Source organism: Theropithecus gelada, chromosome 6, assembly GCF_003255815.1.
Source record: "Theropithecus gelada isolate Dixy chromosome 6, Tgel_1.0, whole genome shotgun sequence".
Classification (NCBI taxonomy): domain Eukaryota; kingdom Metazoa; phylum Chordata; class Mammalia; order Primates; family Cercopithecidae; genus Theropithecus; species Theropithecus gelada.
The window spans coordinates 107,499,656-107,506,552 of record NC_037673.1 but is presented as its reverse complement, the minus strand read 5'-3'; the positions used below and the strand labels follow the sequence as shown (position 1 = coordinate 107,506,552).

Below are 6,897 nucleotides of genomic sequence, written 5' to 3'. Positions count from 1 at the left end.
ATTGTGGATGCAGTAAAGTTTGAGAAGCACTGCAAAGGAAAACTCAGACAGGCTATGCTAGGAAAGCAGGTATTACCTGAGTATACAGTATATGTAGAGGAGAAGAGGGAGGAAAGATTGGGGAAGTACACCAAGGCCAGGCAGTTGAAGGCCTTGGATCCTCTTCCAAAATATACCTCTAAGATGATATGTATATTCTAGCAACGCTGCCAGAGACGAAATGCTTTAGACCTTTCTCTATATGTTTGACCTCAAAAAAAAAAAATAAGAAAATCCAATTCATTGCCCTTTATCAAAATGTTTTGGAACCCTATACGGGTTATTCACATTATCCAACTTAGTCATTCTCTTTATTCTTTGAATATACAACTGTTTTCAGACATTCAATTAACTCCTAAAGAATAAATATTTACTATAACTAGAGATATTCAGAGAAAGGTACTAAGGGCTCTATTGACAATCTGAAAAACATATTTTCAGCATTAGTGGAGTGTATAGCCTTGCTAGGTAACTATTGTAAAGAACACAACTATTGTAAAAAACACGGCCAGGCGCCGTGGCTGAAGTCTGTAATCCCAGCACTTTGGGAGGCTGAGGCGGGCGGATCACGAGGTCAGGAGATCAAGACCATTCTGGCTGACATGGTGAAACCCCGTCTCTACTAAAAATACAAAAAAATTAGCCGGGTGTGGTGGCCGGCACCTGTAGTCCCAGCTACTAGGGAGGCTGAGGCAGGAGAATGGCGTGAACCTGGGAGGCGGAGCTTGCAGTGAGCAGAGATCGCGCCACTGCACTCCAGCCTGGGCGACAGAGCAAGACTCCGTCTCAAAAAAAGTAATTAAAAAACAAAAAACAACAACAACAAAAAGATAGACCGGAAGCCGAGACCTTAGTTCTCTTTCCCATCTTGCAAGATGGTGGGTGAAAAAGTCGAAAAGCCAGATACTAAAGAGAAGAAACCCAAAGCCGAGAAGGCTGATGCTGGTGGCAAGGTGAAAAAGGGTAACCTCAAGGCTAAGAAGCCCAAGAAGGGGAAGCCCCATTGCAGCTGCAACCCTGTCCTTGTCAGAGGAATTGGCAGGTATTCCCGATCTGCCATGTATTCCAGAAAGGCCATGTACAAGAGGAAGCACTCAGCCGCTAAATCCAAGGTTGAAAAGAAAAAGGAGAAAGTTCTTGCAACTCTTACAAAACCAGTTGGCGGTGACAAGAACGGCGGTACCCAGGTGGTTAAACTTTGCAAAATGCCTAGATATTATCCTACTGAAGATGTGCCTCCAAGGTGTTGAGCCACGGCAAAAAACCCTTCAGTCCGCACGTGAGAAAACTGCGAGCCAGCATTCCCCCCGGGACCATTCTGATCATCCTCACTGGATGCCACAGGGGCAAGAGGGTGGTTTTCCTGAAGCAGCTGGCTAGTGGCTTGTTACTTGTGACTGGACCTCTGGTCTTCAATCGAGTTCCTCTACGAAGAACACACCAGAAATTTGTCGTTGCCACCTCAACCAAAATCGATATCAGCAATGTCAAAATCCCAAAACATCTTACTGATGCTTACTTCAAGCAGCAGCAGCTGCGGAAGCCCAGACATCAGGAAGGTGAGATCTTCGACACAGAAACAGAAATATGAGATTACAGAGCAGCGCAAGATTGATCAGAAAGCTGTGGACTCACAAATTCTACCAAAAATCAAAGCTGTTCCTCAGCTCCAGGGCTACCTGCAATCTGTGTTTGCCATGACAAATGGAATTTATCCTCACAAATTGGTGTTCTAAATGTCTTAAGAACCTCATTAAATAGCTAACTACAAAAAAAAAAAAAAAAAAAAAAAAAGAACACAACATTTATCTGTATGTCAAGGCTCGGGTGTGTATACAGTCATGCCCCCATATCCATGGGGAATTTCTTGCAGGACCCCTGTGAATACCAAATCGCAAGATGCTCAAGTCCTTGATATAAAATGGATTAATATTTGCATATAACATATGCACATCCTCCCATATACTTTAAATCATCTCTAGACTATTTATAATACACAATACAATGTAAATGCTAGGCATATAGTTGTTATATCATTTTTTATTCATATCATTTTTATTGTAGTGGTTTTTTTTTTTTCCAAATATTTCTAATTTGCACTTGCTTGAATCCACAGATATGGAACTCGTGGATATGGAGGGTTTATTGTACACAAAAGTCGGGTTCCTTAGTTAAGATAAATTTACTCTAGTACTTCCTGATTAAAGGATGTAATCCAATTCTATATGGTTAATTGTTCTGAAAGGCATTATTTTTAGAAGGGCTTTGGTCTATGTATAGTATGAAAATACATATGCAAACATAAATGTGTTTACGTGTGTGTATTTCAGTAATATGAAAATGTTAGTAGTTTTCTCTGGTACAAGATTAGATTATGGGTAATTTTTTACTAGAGTACATCTATGTTTTCTATAGTAGGCATGTGTAACTTGTATAATAAAATGTTATTTTCTTTCAAGAAGAAAATGGTATTAAAAGCAAATACAATAAACTTCCATTTTACATAAGAAAACAAAACCAACAGAGGTTCTGAGCAAGGAGCTCCCAGCACTGAAGAAGGCCTCCATGTCATCCCACCCTGCCCCAGGGCTTCCTTGTGCTCCAAGTCTATGACTGGCCTGTTGCTCTGAGATGCTTTAAGGCACTGCAGAGCATAGAGAAAAGATGAGCGAGTCTGGAATCAAATGGCATACACCCCTGTTCTCCCCCTTCCTAGCTTTGTTTCCTTAGACAGGAAACTATTTTGCTTCTTTGCCTTCACCTGTAAAATGGTAATACCTACAGCTCTCATAAGATTTTGTGAATCTTAAACCAGTGCCAGTCATCAAACATTATTCAAGTGGGAATTCCTATCATTAATTTTTAGCAGCAAAAACTAGAAGCAATAAATTATCAACTCATCACTATTTTTACATTCAAATGACTGGGACTGTAAGCTCCTGGAAGGCAGAGACCACACATTTATATAGCAGCTAGACAGACATCATATGCAGATATGTACTTAATTCAAGTTTAGATGATGATAAAGGAATAGTATTCTAATTTTTAAAAATTAGCTCAGGGCCGGGCACTGTGGCTCATGCCTGTAATCCCATCACTTTGGGAGGCCAAAGTGGCAGGATCACCAGAAGCCAGGAGTTCAAGACCAGCCTGGGCAACATAGGAAGAGCCCATCTCTAAGAAAAAATTTAAAAAGTAGCTGGGCATGGTGGTGCATGCCTGTAGTTCCAGCTACTCAGGAGACTGAGCTAGGAGGACTGCCTGAGCCTGGGAGGTCAAAGCTGCAGTGGGCTATGATAGTGCCACTGCACTCCAACCCAGGCAACAGAGTGAGACCATGCCTCAAAACAACAACAACAACAACAAAAAAAGCTCAAAATGTTCTCATTTGTTGCATATTAAATATATCTTCCAGAAATAGGGTTGCCAGATAAAATACAGGATGCCTGGTTAAATTTGAATTTCAGATCAACAATGGATACTTTTTTTGGTATAAGTATGTCCCATGCAAATCATGTGTTGTTTATCTGAAATTCAAATTTAACTCGACATTCTGTAGTTTTATTTGTTAAACCTGACAATGTTATGCAGAAAAGGAGTTGATAAAATTTTGTTTTAGAATTGAACACTAACATTTTCTTGGATGACGAATGTTTAACATATACCATGTGGAAATATCATATTTAGGAATTCTAATGGTTAATATAATTGGCATTAAAAATGATTTACTTAAAAAGCTGATGGCCCTAAATATGTGTGTTAACCTTACTAGTTTCATGTGTAAAATAAGGATAATAGTATTTAATATGGGAGGGGAGGTTGAGATTTACCTGAGATTACATGTGAGAATGTTCTTTGTAAATAGATCCAAAAAAGAATCTCAGTGGAGCATGGGCTCTACTGTCTGACACACCTGCATTTGCATTCCGGTGTTGCCATTTACTAGTGGAATGACTTTGGAAAGGCTGCTTAACCTCTCTATACCTAATTATCTCATCCATAATGAAGAAGTAGTAATGCAGCTGATAACACACAATTTTTATGAGGAGCAGAAAAGAAAATACACATATAGTGCATAGTGCACAATAAAGCATTTCCTAAATGTTAGATTGCATTAAAAATCTAGAAAAAAAGTCCCTTTCTAGAAAATCACTAACATATGGTAACAGGAAATTATGGCCCTAACTGCAAATATAATAAACTCTTCCTTTGTCTAAGTGTTTCTTACAATAGGGGATGTTTTACACCTGTGCTGTTAGATGCTCACAAGATGTTGTTGAAGGAATGAATTACTGCAAGAGTGAATCTCTTACTCCATACCAAAAATGGTCACTGTCTTTGTATCCTGAACATGTCGTTACAGACTTTCATGTAAAAGGAGAAATTCTCTGAATGTTTAAATCAGTTGAGATCCTTCTTGTTTTAATTTCATGGAGAACATTAATATTGTCATTAGAAAAATTATGGATGCTTTCATTTTAGAAATCAGCCTGGCAGGGCAATACTGGTAGATATGTAGCCACAATCCCTACTAATACAGAGCCCTCTGTGTATTCCTTCTACTGAAAGAAACCTAAAAAAATTATTAAGCATGAGTGATTCAACTGTTAGGTCAGGATTTCAGACCCATGGGCTGAGCTCATTGAGATGTTAGGAACTGTAATGGGCTTGTTCATCTCTGAAGGGGATTCACGGGTCAGGTTCAAAAGCAAAGATTATCTACTGAAAGGCCACACGCCCTTGTTTATTTCCAGTGAATCAGAACAGCCCACTGTCATTGCTCTTACTATACTGGAAGGTTCTACGTTCATCAGTGGCTGATGAGTATGTATGTTAAAGGCAACATAAGGAGAGTCAAACAGCCTGGGCAAGATCAGGAGACCCTGTCTTTACAAAAAAAATTTTAAAAATTAGCTGAGAGTAGTGGCACAGGCCTGTAGTCCCAGGTACATAGGAGACTGAGGCAGGAGGATGACTTGAGCCCAGGAGTTTGAGGTTACAATGAGCACCATAGCACTCCATCCAGCCTGGGCGACAGATTGAGACCTCATCTCAGGAAACATAATAAATAAATAAATAAATAAATAAATAAAGACAACACCCATGAATATATGCACTCAAATTTCTTCCTTGGAATTATCCAGGTTTTTCTGTTGCTTTATGTAGACAAGGAGTGTCTTAGATCACAGGCCACCTATTTTTCTCCCAAGGTTCAAATTTATTTGATTAAGAAGGCAATCAGTGGCCATTTGTTCCAGTAATTGTGTTGCCACTTCTTAACCCTATCATCTTAAATCTCGTTTTTTACAAAGTAAATTTCACCAGTTAGATATAGAGTCGTGCTTTACTAAAATTGCCAAGTCTTGGGTTTTTTTTTTTTTTTTTTTTTTGGAGCTTTTTAGTTCAGATGGAAGAGAGAGTTATGGTCTCTAACTCCCTGTCTATGGCCAGCTCTGCCATGGATGGCACTATGCCCTCTTAAATTCCCATTTTCTCCATCCACTCACGTGTTGCTGAACAGCTTTGCCAGGATTTCATACAGGGAAGCCTTTATGCCATACATACAGCCTTTTCAGATGTCACCTCGAAATCATCTTCATCAGCCTTGAATACTTGGATCCCTAGAGGGGTTCCTGGCACCCCAAACAGCAGAGGCCCTGTGTGTGAGCTTGAGGCATGAAGCCACAGAGGCAACAGTACCCTCTGGTTGAAATGGGTTTTCAATAACGCGTGTGTCACTGAGCTGCTGCTTCTCCACTCCGTTCAGTGAAGGGAAACTTCAAAATATTTGGGGCATACAGGATTCAAAATGCATGTTGAACAGAGGGACTCATGCATCATTTAGAGTTTTCCTGTGCTTAAGGAGACATATGGCGGTCGTGTTTTCTAATGTAAATATCAGAACCCTTGGCTACATTTGTCGAAGCACAAGGACATAATATTTGAAATCAGAATGATCTTAGAAAAGCCTGTGTATATGGTACGCACATCTCTCAGGAGTTTCCAGACCAGCAATCTTTCTTTGCTTCGGGATCCCCTTGGAAGTCAGTTCTATCTGCCCTTTTTCCCAAAACACTCTCAGTGTTTCTAGTCTCTTTTCAGTGTTTGATGTTGACAGAAGTTATTTCTTTACTGAATTATTTGCCTATTACCCAGGTCACAGGCAAAACCATCAAAACATTACTTTCTTTCATGCCCCCGGAAACCTCACTAGTTGAAGACCTTGTATGGTTCCTAAACATAAATGTGGCTAAAGTGCCATCTAACTCTAGAATTAGCTGTCTGCCCCTCACTCAGTGCTGACTCTCTACTTCCACCCCAAACTTATTTCTGCTGAAGAATGGTAATAGCAATGACAATAACGATAACTGACATTTAGCCAGGACTTCCTAAATCTCAAGGCCTTATTACTCATTTACATACCCACATAACTTCCTTTAACCCTCACCTGGGAATTTTGAGAGCTTCCCTGAGGATAACATTTAAAAGTTAAAATGAAACCTTGTTTTAATATTAAAAGCAATACTTAGGATTATATCAGACCACTAACATCAGAAAACATGGATAGCCAAAACGAAAGAAAGAGATAAAAGCACCCACGGTACGATCACAAGACAGCCTGGGTGTTCTTGAAAATTCTGCCGTTTAACAGGATTTCAACAACAACAGGCACAGCGTTATGAGGCAGGATCTTGCACCCCAGCGAAGGTCCAAGGGAAGTGGGACCTTTGTTCCTCCAGGACAGAGTTGTGAGGAGGTGCCTTCCCATGCAGGGTGAGTTTGAGGCACCAGTCAGTCTTCCACTGCCCAGCCTTCCTCACTGAAACCAAACATTCTAGCCCTTTGCCTCAGCCCTCC

At 40.1% G+C, this 6,897-nt stretch overlaps 1 pseudogene; it reads left to right on the top strand.

Annotated features, from left to right (window-relative positions):
• Positions 1–914: 914 nt before the first annotated feature.
• LOC112626644 lies at positions 915–1,808 on the top strand (annotated as a pseudogene).
• Positions 1,809–6,897: the final 5,089 nt, after the last annotated feature.